Source organism: Schistocerca serialis, chromosome 1 (assembly GCF_023864345.2).
Source record: "Schistocerca serialis cubense isolate TAMUIC-IGC-003099 chromosome 1, iqSchSeri2.2, whole genome shotgun sequence".
In the NCBI taxonomy this organism is placed as follows: Eukaryota; Metazoa; Arthropoda; class Insecta; order Orthoptera; family Acrididae; genus Schistocerca; species Schistocerca serialis.
Genome location: NC_064638.1, coordinates 171,363,040 through 171,377,528, shown reverse-complemented (window position 1 = coordinate 171,377,528; position 14,489 = coordinate 171,363,040).

The window sequence follows — 14,489 nt, the reverse complement described above, 5'->3', positions numbered from 1 at the left end:
TCTAGGCGACCCACTGTAACACACTGAGGGTCGTTGTTTTGTGTTAAATTATTGCTCGTCATATATTTAATATTGTTTGTCTTTTAATCGTCAGTGGCTATTAGTATTATATCAATAATATTTTTACTACGACCGTCTGTACAAACCTGAATAAAGGCAATATTTGTTTTGCCAAAAGCTTTTCGCCTCAGTTTATTAAGGCATCATCAGGGACCATAAATACATACACATTTTCGTTTGTATGCAGCACTTTCAGCTTACATAATCTGCTATTCAATATTTGAGTTATAAATAGTTCCGACGTAGGTATCGTCTGTTCAATGTACATGTGTTTTACATAAAACATGGGACAGAACTGTTTGTAACATCAATGTTTAACAGCAGAATATGATGCTGTAAGTCATACACACAAAATCAAAATTTATATGTGTCAGGCCACTGGTATTACTGTATTAAACTGACCCAAGTTTGTTCAGGTAAAAACGAAGAGGAATATTGCTTCTATTCACTTATATACAGACGGTCCTAACCTAAAACTCGTTAATATAATATTGCTCGCTACGTTAAAAGACACTGCCTTCATTTCTTGGCAGAACAGTTTTATGCTTAAGGTTGAAAAGGCAAAACACCGTGTTTTGTTCCTCTAATATTTATTCCTTACGAATTGATTTTCGGCTTATTACACATCATCGGGCAAAGCTCTAATGCTTGTTAGTTACCTGACGATGGGCTAATAACAACCAGTTCTTAAAAGGAAGTGTCAGTGCAACAAAAATCAGTGTATTTGGTTAACAACGTTAAATATTACTCGTTATTTATTGGAGCAACCAGAAGTTTTTGTTTCGAAATCACGCTGTCGCACAAAGCAGTAAAGTGAAACTAGAGACCTTACACGTATGCTATAGCTAGCCCTTACGAACGATGAATAATAAACAGTAGGTAAAGGTTTATCTAAGAAACATTCGCAAAACGCTAAGAATCATTTTGTGTTGAAAATGTAATATGTAGGTCTATGTTAATTATTAAAAATTATTTCTAGTAAATAATGTAATTTTTCGTTATTAAAAAAAGAACGCCATTACAGATTTCGGTCTCGAATTCATCAAGGTTTCTCAGCATTTAACATTTTTAGCTGTTCGAGAATCACCGCTGCCCAGCTACAGCCGCCGCCATTACGCGGCACATATGAATTTAAATTGGCAGTGCAAAAGGCGCATGACCTGCAACGATTTAAATTTTTTTCATTTTCAGAACTGCAGTGCAATTTGTAAACATTTTCTTACTGAATTTTGACTTAAAGTCCAACTTGAGACTTATCCTGGACTATCGTAGGCACTTACAAGTTTTTTTTTTATGCAGATGTTAGATAATTTCTACCCAGGCCAATGCCATCTGCAGTATTGTGGTCAAACGAACATAGACAGATTATACAACGATTCTTAAGACGAATTGTTAGAACAATTAGTAGTTATCAAATGTTTCTTTATAGAAATATTAATTTGAAACTGAGAAACGGCAAAATGCATAACAGTCTGTTGATGACTGCGAGTGCGGCTTAGCATTAGCATCATACACCGCATCTGTAACAGCGCTGAGGCTCTATGCAACACACCGTATGTGAATACTCGTCTCATTTACATAAAAGCCACTTGCCATTTGCTCTTCGTCACTTAGTGAATAGTGGAGCTGATTTACTTCCGGATAACTGTTGTAAAAAAATTTTTTTTTACTGTAAAATTGGGCAACGTCAGTGCTTTATGTCTTCTATCCCGTAATTCATCGAGGTTACTTTTACTGGGACAGTTACTACAGATCAGAAGAGGTTCCATATCCTGATATTCGCCACGATCACATCTCTTGGCGAATTCATCTATAAGGCCCCATTTGATCAGATTGGCCTTCACTAGTGCTACGCCAGTTTCGATGAGATTCAGGTTGCTCCAAAATTTTCGTGTCACATTCTCGCCGCTGGGCATCTTCTGTTGCGGAATGTAGTCGTTGGAAGGCTCGTCAGATTTTAGGTGAAGTATCTCTTACGGGATTTAAGTCTTCCAGGCCCACAGGGAGTTCCAAAAAAACGTGGCGTCCATCGAAGAAAAAGATGGTTCGGAAACTACGCATCAAACATGTTCCAAAACTTTTCACAAGTTGTTCAGCATATTGATGAGGATTTTACATTGTCCAACAAGGCGCGTTCCATGAGTTCAGGTGTTCATACAGACTAAACAGACCATTTCTAGAGAGATGAACATCTGAAGACCCCAAAATATCCCGATACTGCTCCATTCAGAAACCACCCGCCGAACAGGACATTCGCTAGCTGGTTTGGAAACTTTAACGCGAATAAAATTACAAAAATAAAATCTTCGGCTCACAACCTGTGAATAGGGTTCTGGTCTAACTGCAGGTGGAGTACAGTCTTCAGTTCGCCGCTGTGTCAGACGGGACAGGGAGGCGAGCCCATAGCCCCGGCCATCTTTTAGCCCCGGAAATTATCTCCAGCACTTAATCTGATAAAGCCTGAGAGGGCGCAGGGCCGTTCTGGAGGAACTAGAACGAAGAAAATTCCCCGCTCTTATTTAAGAATGAACCTGCGGCCTTCAGGGCTGGAGTACTGCGCTCAGTTCGCTAGATCACCGGGACCACTCTAATACAAAACAACAGAACATTATCAACTATATAAATACAAGTATTTGTCGATAATGTTCTGACACGACCATCTTTCAGTTTGTACTTACGACTTTGTGGATGTCTCACTTGCAGCTGTCTTTTTGGTTCATTCTGTAGAGATTTCCGTGATTTCTTCACTGTCTGTCCGCCTCCATAGCTAAGTGGTTAATGCGGCTGATAGCCATGTGAAGGACCCGGGTTCGATTCCCGGAAGTGCCAGGGATTTTTAATCAGTGGGCACTGAACCTCATGATGCCAAGTACTTCAGGTCACCAAAAATGGACAACGGCTGGGGAAGCGGGGTGTCCACCCAGCTCCCCTCCATACCGCATCCAATGACGCCATTGGCAGGAGTTGACACAGGGGTCGGTCAGTACCGATGGGCCGCCGGCTTATTACGGCTGCAGGAACAAAACGTCAGAGCGGCTTATGGGACAACTGATGGAGCAAATACACTGAAGGGGGAAAAATATTGCAACAACAAAAATTAGTTATTGTAGAGTAATAAATTTTAGGGAGTATGTTTGTCTGGGTAACAGAAGTGAGACTGGTTCACTACGAAGCCATAATGAAAGCACAGGGCACATATGCTGAGTGCCCTTTACATCGTATGATGTGTCGTAAGTTTAAGAAATAGAATCAATAAAAACAATTTTGATGTTTAGTAATTTTTCATTAAAATTAGAAAATGTCAACATGTAAAAAGAGCCACCTGAAACTTTCTAGTTTCTCTTGAAACAAATACGCCACAGTTGTCAGAGGAAAACTTACGATAATCCCACAAGAGGATCTCACTACTGACGTGGTCGCTTTTGTGGTACTGGTGTTATGGTGTGGGGTGGGATAATGTTGCTTGGACGTACTGACGACCAAATTTTTGAACATGGTACAATCACCGCTGCCTTGTAGTATGATATCGGCTTATCAAAGGCTGAGGGAGTTAACCCTGAAAGAAAATCCTCAAATACGTTAGGCCTAGCAAGGCAGTAAAAGAGCTTATTTGTAGTTCCTTTCAAGACACACAAGAGCCTCGGAATGCGATCAATTCGATTAAGATACTTAAAATACCAACATGAGTAGACTCATGTCAGGGATCATGGTTCACGGCCTGATGATAGACAGGGTCTTGCAAAAATGCAAAAATCCCAGAGAAGACTTACACGGAGTGGAACCATCAACTTACTCAGCCACACAGGAAAATGTGAAGAAGTAGTAGACCTTATGGAAAGGAGAAAATTAATGATACTGGGGATGAGTGAAGCAAAATGTAAATGGAAAGGCATGAAGAAATTAAGGAAACAGTACACTCTGTATTACCATGGAAATAACAAAGAGATGAAAAATGTTGTCGGTTTCATCATGAATAAAGATGTAGAAGGAGTCACTGATATTCAATACATTAGCGAGAGAATAATAAAGAAGACTGTACATTTATGGAAGGAAAAACTAACTTTAGTACAGGTGTATGCAGCTCAAACTGGATGTTGTTAAGAGGATAAGAACCAGTTTCTTGCAGATTTGGAAAAAGTCACTAGTAAAGAGAGTGATCATTATAGGAGACCTAAATGCACAGATTGGGACATAGAACAGGATATAAGAATGTAATGGGACCCCATGGATATAGTAGAAGAAATATAGAAGGTGAGCATTTCATTGACTTCTGTATAATTAATGTGTTGGTGGTGAAAAACAGTTGGTTTGAGAAGATACAGAGCCATAACATAACACGGTACAGTTGGGATGGATTACAAAAGACTAATTGATTATTTCATCACAGATGAAGATAGGAGTAGAATGGTAACTGATGCCAGAGTAATCCCTAGCGAGAGACTTGGCAGTGATCAGCGTCTATTAGTAGCGGACCTGGGAAACTTCCATGTGCCGAAAGTACAGAACAAGAAAACACCAAAAATCAAAGTATGAGAACTCCAGTAAACAGAGAAGAGAGCTGAATATCAGAACCGGATAAAATTCCTGTAACCAAGAGATGAAAGGAAAAATGGAGAGGCAGAATGCACTAGACTAAGGTACACATTGGTAAAGGAAGCCACTGAAGTTTGTAGAAAGACAAGTATAATGACAAGAGAAAAGGAAACACCTTGGTGGAATGGAAGTGTGAGAGCAGTAAACAGGGAAATGAATCTCTTCAGGAAAGAGAGGGATCGGGAGAAAAATAAACCGGAACTTATTAGAGATGACGAAAAGATCAGAAACCTCGAACAAATGTACCGAATCAAGAAACTGGAAGTTAAAAGAACAGTTGCAGAAGAAAAGAGCAACGCATGGAAGATATTCACTCAGAAATTGGAGGAGGAAGGTAGAGGAAATAAGAAACTGTTGTATAGCGTTATCAGAGGTAAAAGGAAACTAAAATACCATAAAACACTTGAAGATGAAAATGGAAATCTGGTTAGGACAGAAAGTGACATGAGAGAAGTCCTGAAAAAACATTTTGACCAACTATTAAATAGAACAGCTGAAGAACCAAATACAGAACTCCAAATCCACACTTACTATGAGGGAACTCCCATCAACTGGGCAGAAACAGAGCCAGCCTTAGAATCTATGCCTACAGGAAAATCTTCAGGTGCAGAGGAAGTGAACGCTGACACGATAAGGGCAGGAGGTATCCAAGGCATACAATGGCTGCGCCGAGTACTCAGTGCCATATGGGCAGATAAAAAAACACCGGCAGATTGGAGCAAGCGAGTAATATTTCCACTGTGTAAGAAAGGTAGCAGGCAGAAACACCAACGATAGAGGACTAACCCTATTGTCTCATGGACTGAAAATATTTGAGAAGATCATAGACTGAGAACTATCATAGAACCGCAGCTGGAGGAGGACATTATGGCTTCAGAAGTAACAGATCAACAATAGATCTAATTTTTAGCAAGGAAAAATAATGTGCCTCAAGGACTAAAACGAAAAATTCAGATGTTGTACAAAGGCTGTACTAGCTGTGTACAAATTGGGGAAGGGCGATCATCATGGTTTGAGACCAAGAGTGGAGTTCAGCAAGGAAGTGAATTGTCCCCACTACTATTCATCGCTGTTATGGATACTATAATCAAGAACGTCAAGGAGAAGTCAGGTGAACTGAATGCATTTGCCTTTGCTGATGAAATCATGATATGGGGTGAAACTGAATAGGAAGTACAGACCAGACTCGAAGAATGGAAATCCCAGTTCCAGAAATATAGCCTCAACATCAGCAACACCAAGACAGTGGTGATGGCAGTCAACAGAGAAGGACAACAAGCAAGTGTAAAACTAGGAGACCACCAACTAGAGTGTGTGGACAGTTTTCCTTACCTTGGAAGTGTAATCTCCAGTGATAATTTGGTCAGAAATGAAATCACCAACAGAATGCAAAAAGTATCTGAATTCTACCAACAAGTAAGATCATGTTTATGGAATGACTTGATTCCAAAACCGGCCAAACTGATGATGTTTAATAGTTATTGCATACCAAATATTGACCTATGGTATAGAAACATGTTCCCTCACAAAAAGTGAATCATCAAGACTGCAAGCATCAGAGACGAAATTTCTTAGATCCACCATCCAGAAGACCAAGATCGACAAGTTAAGGAGTGAGGAAGTAAGGAAAGAAGCCGGAATAAAAACACCCCTATTAGACCGAATTGGCAGATCTAGACTTCGATGGCCGGCCAGGGTGGCCGAGCGGTTCTAGGCGCTACAGTCTGGAACCGCGCGACCACTACGGTCGCAGGTTCGAATCCTGCCTCGAGCATGGGCGTGTTTGATGTCCTTAGGTTAGTTAGGTTTAAGTAGTTCTAAGTTCTAGGGGACTGATGACCTCAGATGTCAAGTCCCATAGTGCTCAGAGCCATTTGAACCATGGACTTCGATGGTACGGGCATGTGATGAGAATGGAGCCAAACAGAACAGCCAAAATAAATTTGTAAAGACAGGTGGGTGGGGAAAGACCTCAAGGAAGACCTCGAACCTGATGGATGGACTTGATTAAGGCTGATCTAGTGACCAGAGGCTGGACAGTGGATGATGTTCTCCATGAGCAGGTGTATTTGGACAGGACGAAGTGGAAGAGGCTCATTACCAGTACGCAGACATTGTATTCGGGAAGACGACGGTTCAATCCCGCGTCCGGCCAGGCTAAATCACTCCAGGCAAATGCCGGGATGGTTCCTTCGAAAGGGCACGGCCGACTTCCTTCCCCGTCCTTCCCTAATCCGATGAGACGGATGACCTCGCTGTCTGGTCTCCTCCCCCAAACAAACCCCAACCCCAACCAGTACCCGGAAAACTGGAACTGTTAAATGATTATATTGATAATGATGATGACAATCAAAGGTCAACGTTATTCTGGCTATGCACTCCATCGTCACGTGCGTCTTTTAAGGAATGCATTCGGCCATGACATCACTTTTATGGATGATAATGCGTAACCGAACCGAACAGCGCAAGTGGAAGAGCTGTTTGAACGAAAGCGTATTTGGCGAATGGACTGGCCTGCCCGTTTTCCCATCTTAAATCTCACCAAGCACATGTGGATTGCATTACGGGGACGTGCACCATTTACCTTCCAGCAGTTGTCAACTGCGCTGCTGGAAGAAAAGATCTCACTGCCAGTCTTCTGCGCAGAGCATGAATTGCCGTCTGTGGTGATCACACACACTATTAAGAACCATGTGCCGCCTTTTGCAATGTCCAGATGGCCATCATAAATCGCTGTAACATCAGTGTAATTATTTTCTTTGACTAAAAGTGTCATTTCTAATCGTCCCCTTGCATATTTCTTGCGGTTATCTTCGATTACCTTCTTTACCATAGTATAGCAGTTGGTTCTATATATGGTCCAAGTTTCATCGAGCTTACCTGTCAATGACTCATCGTGCGAGAGCTACATTCAACCTACCAGTGCATATGATTTTGTTCTTCGCCTTCACTTCGAAAGAAATATAAAATCCAAAGTTACACCTAACAATATTTTGTTTCTTCCTCCATCAGGTAATTGTCTTACTAGCTTCCATGTGGAGTCTTAATCATTATATTCAGCTCTTAAAATGCCTAGACAATCCCTAACAAATAATTGTGTACTAACGCTTTATGATGAGAATTAAGACTTCGATTGCAATTACAAAGTGTCGATAAATTAGTTCCCTTGAGTTCGGCGCAGACGATGTCAAACGACCTACAAACCAGGAAAAGACATTTCGTTTAGTGTCACGGAAAAATTTCCAATCTGGCCGCGAAACAAGGTCGACGTTTTGCAACATTTATGGCTGCTCTAGAGATGCCAGCATCGTAGAGACCTAAGGAGTGATCACTACCGCACAGTACGCCAAACGTATCACATTCTTCTAACTTCGGTGTACTGGGTACACAAGTACAGAAGGCAATGCGAAGAGTTTTGCTGAGGTAAATGATTAGGGAAAAGAATCCCGTAATGTTGGAATTCAGCGAAGCGCTGCTTGCCAGTCACGGTAATTAAATAGCTAGGCTTAACGTTATAAAGTGACATGAACTGGAACGAGCAAATAAGGTCGGTTGTAGGGAACAAAAATGGCAGGCTTCAGTTGATCGGATGCTTCTAGAAAAGTGTAGCTCATCTTTAAATGAGAGCGCCTGCAGAATAGTTATGCGGCCCGTTCTTGAGTACTTCTCCGCTGTTGTAGTGAATCCCGCCAGGTGTTATTAAAGGAAGACATGGCACCAATGAAAGGCTTTCTGCTAGATTTACTACCTGTACGTTCGATCAACACGCCTGTATTCCATCAGTAGATCTAGAATTCAGATGGAAATTCTCGCAGGGAAGAAGTCATTCTTTTCGCAATACGCTACTGAGACAGTTTAAAGAACAGGCTATTGTGACACATTATAGACCGATCTTACTACCGCCAAAACACATTTCCACAAGTTTAGGTGACCAAGAACTGCACACCTTCACATTATCAGCTAAATTGTGGTGTAAACTATTTCCCCAGCAATGGGATATGAACTGCATGTCACCGAACTGAGCGCTTACCTGTCAGCTGGGTTTAGCAACCATGGCCGTTATTCCTAATGCTAAGCATGAAATTTTAATGAGAGCCGCGTCGAGAAAACTGGGTCTTGTTTTCTCGTCTGGGTAACCGCTGTGATGCAGTTGACAGCTTTTACGTTCTACACTTCGGAAGACCTGTCGCCAGGCACAGATGCTAATGAAAGTAACGAGGCGAGGAAAGCAATGGTGCAGAATATCGACAAAACGACAGTTTATTCCGTCGCCTGGGTTCACTGAACTCGGAAAGCGTGTTAACGGCTTTTCGAAACGCCCACGACAAACCTACGCACCCGACGATAAGCTGGCTTCACGAGTGCGTGGTGGGCGAGATCTGTTTTTCCGCCCGTCTGTCCAAACACTGTTCGACAGTAAAGGGGAGCGTGCCTCACAACTAAACGCGTGCGAGGCTCGTGAACGTCGATTTGAAAGGTAGAATGATAATCACATGTCAACGTAATACTGGTTTCATCACCTCCGCTCTTTGGTGAGCATACGCATATCGCACATTATGTCGCCCATCTGTTTACACAATCAGGCCACTATTTAATAAGGAGGGGTTTTAATTTGCGATACACTTACCTTACAGTTCATATGTTCTTGTTGGTATTGGTATGGAGAACAGTTGTTCCAAGGGAGCAGTGACTTCAACGAAGTTAACATAAGGCAGCGGGCTAAGTGTTAAGACTTCTACGCAAAGGCTGTATGGCCGAATCATAAATTAAAAATTGGAACAGCAAGCAGAAAATATAGGAGAGTGAATTGGGTTTAAGGCTCATATTGCACGCGAGACAATACATTATGCCGCAAACAGCTAACGGAAAATGTAACACCATATCGAAAACAGATGCGTATAATATTTATAGACTTGAAAAGGGCTTGTGACAGGGTATCTTCCTGTTTTTTTGATGCATCAGTCCTGTGACTGGTTTGATGCGGCCCGCCACAAATTCCAATCCTGTGCCAATCTCTTCATCCCAGAGTAGTCTGTTTTCCTGTACGATGTTTACCTTCTAAAGCTCCTTCTAGCACCATGGAAGTTACTCCGTGATGTCTTAACAGATGTCCTACCATCCTGTACCTTCTTGTCAGTGTTTCCCGTACATTCCTTTCCCCGCCGATCCTCCACAGAACTTCCTCATCAGTCCACATAATTTTCAACATCTTTCTGTAGCATCACATGTCAAATACTCCGATTCTCTTCTGTTCCGGTTTTCATACAGTCCATGTATCACTACTATACAAGGCTGGGCCCTATTTTGGCTGGACCAGATGTGGGATTCCCCTTACACGTCGGTCAGGCGGCCTGAGGATTGCGTAACGTAGCGCTGAAAGTGGTTGCTCAAATGTTATAGCACTGGAAATTTGTACAGCGGAAAGAGTTTTTATTCGAAATTCTATATTGACACACATCTCTACTGACACACGACTACTAGTATAAAAATGGACTTATAGATACTAAATGATGTGAATAGTCGTTTTATTGTCCCTTCCCCCAAAGATTTTAGATATTCTGACGGAATGTTATCTATCGCTACTGTCTCATTCTATCGCAAGTCTTCCAAAGTTAAATTCTAATACTAGGTCCCCAATCTCTTCTAATTGACTCCTGCTTCTTCTTCTGTCACTTTACCAGACAGGTCTTCGCCCTCATAGAGGTCTTCAGTGTGCTATTTCCACCTATCCGCTCTCTCCTCCGAATTTAAACGTGGAATTTCTTTGCATTCTTAACGTTACCAATCTTGTTTTTAATTTCACCGAAGGTTGCTTTGACGTTTCTGTATGCTGAGTCAGTTCTTCCGACAAGCATTTCACTTCCGGCATCTTGACTTTTTCATGCAGTCATTTCGCCTAAGCTTTCCTGCGCTTCCTGTTTCTTTCATTCCTAAGTGAAATGATTTCTGTATACCTGAATTTCCTGGAACATTTTCGTACTTCCTTCTATCGTCGATCAACTGAAGTATTTCTTCTCATGGTTTCTTCCTGTTGCCTGCTCTCCTCCTCTGCTTCTCTTTCCAACTTCTGTCATAGCCCTTTTCACAGATGACCGCACCTCTTCAACAAATTAAACTTGCGTAATGCAATGAAAGACAAAAAAATTCTTCCCTGCAAGAACCGCAACTTACACTACTGGCCATTAAAATCTACACCACGAAGATGACCTGCTACAGACGCGAAATTTAACCGACAGGAAGAAGATGGTGTGATATGCAAATGATTAGCTTTTCAGAGCATTCACACAAGGTTGGCGCCAGTGGCGACACCTACAACGTGCTGACATGAGGAACGTTTCGGCTCGGTGACCATGGCTGCGTTTACCCTTGACGCTGCATCACAGACAGGAGCGCCTGCGATGGTGTACTCAACGACGAACCTGGGTGCACGAATGGCAAAACGTCATTTTTTCGGATGAATCCAGGTTCTGTTTACAGCATCACGTTTGGCGACATCGCGGTGAACGCACATTGGAAGCGTGTATTCGTCATCGCCATACTGGCGTATCACCTGGCGTGATGGTATGGGGTGACATTGGTTACACGTCTCGGTCACCTCTTGTTCGCATTGACGGCACTTTGAACAGTGGACGTTACATTCATTTCAGATCTGTTACGACCCGTGGCTCTACCCTTCATTCGATCCCTGCAAAACCCTACATTTCAGCAGGATAATGCACGACCGCATGTTGCAGGTCCCATACGGGCCTTTCTGGATACAGAAAATGTTCGACTGCTGCCCTGGCCAGCACATTCTCCACATCTCTCACCAACTGAAAACGTCTGGTCAATGGTGGCCGAGCAACTGGCTCGGAACAATACGCCAGTCACTGCTCTTGATGAACTGTGGTATCGTGTTGAAGTTGCATGGGCAGCTGGACCTGTACACGCCATCCAAGCTCTGTTTGACTCAATGTCCAGGTGTATCAAGGCCGTTGTTACGGTCAGAGGTGGCTGTTCCGGGTACTGATTTCTCAGGATCTATGCACCCAAACTGCGTGAAAATATAATCACATGTCAGTTCTAGTATAATATATCTGTCCAATGAATACCCGTTTATCATCTGCATTTCTTCTTGGTTTAGCAATTTTAATGGTCAGTAGTGTACAAATGCTATTATATGAAATCTTCTTTATACTTTCGACCAAATTAGCTGCAAATAGTTTATTTCTTGTTGATTCCGTAAGTTCACGAGAAGCTTGTTTCGGCATATGTGCCATTATCAAATGTTTCTGTTGACGTTACATTTATGTATACCATTTTATACTACGTCTTCGTAATAGTACTGTGAGAATGGTTATTATCGCTTCATCTAGGTGGAGTGACGTTCGTAAATCATCTTGGAACGTAACTTCTTTTGTGTTCTGCTTTCTTAACACAGGTCACGTACTTACTTTCTGTAGAAGAATAATAGTATCTCTGACTACCTACGATATAGCTTCGCAGACTTGAGTCGGGCTCGACCACAGAGGGATAATATCTCATTTTGCAGAGAGAGCATCTATTCGTTCCCGTAGGAATGATGATGCAGTAGTAGTTTTTCCAGCTGACAAGAGAAATTCCGTGGTTGAACTGACACGGGATGATTACGTCATTAAAATGGATGTACTACAAACGACCCAGCTTACAGAAGATTATCTACTGACCCCACATAAAGGATTAAGGGCAATACACTTTCACTTTTGAATAAGAGCTCGTTGTCGGATGATTTACGCAAGAAACTTCACTCTGGAGCTGCCGTTCCGCCTAGATTGTAGGGCACCTCTATGCCCTACTGATAGTAATTTAGGTGCACCCACTTGTAACTGGCGAAGTATTTAAGATCTGTTCTCAGCCGACAAGTGTGAACGCCAAATCTGCGATAAGGTTGGATTTTATTCGACGGTTGAAATCTTGGAGCCTTAGTCCTTCGGATTTACTAGTGAGTTTTGACGTGGTATCAATTTACACGAGTCCCTGAGCAAGAGTCTCCGAGCTCGATTAGCAAAAACTTGGATGAAGAGTTGGCGAAGCTTTGTCGCCTTGTGCTGACATCCACTTGTTTTTCGTTTAATGGCAACATTTTTGACTGTGTGGCGGAGTAGTATGGGCAGTCCTTTATCGCCCATAGTCGTCAACTTATTTTCTAAGGACCGAGGATAAGGCACTGAAGACTCCAGTTTTGCAACCAACGTGCTTCTGGCGATTCTTAGGTGATACCTTTTTCCTCTGGCCTAATGCATGTAACGCTCCCAACAGGTTTTTGGACCACTTCAACCGTCTTCATCCCAGCGTTGAAGTTACCATGGTGAATGAAAGTGATGAAGACTCTCATTTTTGGACGTCATGGTTTACAAAAAACACGATAGTACACTGGGACATAGTGTTCACCGAAAGCCAACATACAACGATCGGTATCTGCATGCTAAGAGCTACCATCCACCATACCAACTTTAATGGCGTCCTTTGGATTCTGGTACGCGCAGCATATGCTATTTCCGAAGCGGACAATTTAACCCAAGAACCTGCACATTTGATGACTGTTTTTAAGGAAAATAGACACTGTGAGAAGCAGATTCGCCGGGCTATAGTGTATGGACTACCCCGGAGGTGCACTAAGAGGAGCCTAGATCTATGGCTTTTCTTCCTTACGCTGGAGGCATATTGTTAAAGACTGTAGGATTCTTAAGGCGTTTTAACATTAAGAGTGGATTCCGTCTACCTTCCACGATTAGGACACTACTCCGCTGTATGAGAGACGATTTGGGGTTTAGAAAGGCTGGCACATACAAAATTCCTTGTCAGCGTGCTACGGTTTACATCGTCCGCTAGATTCACGCGGTTGAGGACAGCTGCATGAACATCCCCGTCATATGAGACTACAACAGCTGGCAAAATCGGCGGTAGCCGAAAGTTGCTTAAAGGAGAGACACAGGATGAAATTTGACGAGACTAATATTTGCCAGTACTTCCGGTTTTTGGAACAGTGTTTATATAGGGACAATTGAAATTAGGCTGGCACACAATTTGATTAACAGAGACAACTGCTCCCCTCCTAGCAGGACGTGGAACTCTACTTCAAAACAGAACGTTGTTTAGTACTTGAAATAATTCAATTTTCACGAAGTGGCAAAATGGCAACTTCGGCCGACATGAGCAGGCGAAGTGGCCACTAAGTTTTAAACTCAAAATGATGGATAAAAACTGTTTTAATAAAGAACTAATTATAGTTTATTGTGAAACATGATTTGAATTATACTTTTCACAAATAAAAATCAAACTTTGTTTCTCAACTCTTGTGCAGAGTTTGTGGGTCGACAGAGAACACATTTGGTACTTAAACCACTGCTCTTCTGACCTGAATTTGAAATGTTTCCTGAGCTATAAGTGCACTCAGTATATTCATTGTTGTCGTCAAAAAGAGTTCTTGTAAGGCTGGGTTTCCTGCTCTTCATACTCTTCTTTTAACTGCCTTTCTACTCTTCAGGTGCTTTCCTTTTATCTTCGATTTTACAGTACATTCTTTTTCTTCTCTTTCTTTATTTGCCACTTCTAGGTCACTGATATAAAGACTTGCTGTAAGTATGGCCGTGGTGCCCTTCTTTCGGCCACTCTTTTACGTTTTCCAGCCAAACAAAGTGGCCAGAAGCCATCGCCGAGATGTCCACTATGTCGGCATTGACGCCTTTACATAGAAGCTGTAAACACCCTAACAGCATGATCGAAATTTCAATGACTAAAGTAAGATTATGCAGTCAAGATATAACACTTTCACCGCAATTTCATTAAAAATATGTAAGTCACATTTCCTCTCCATG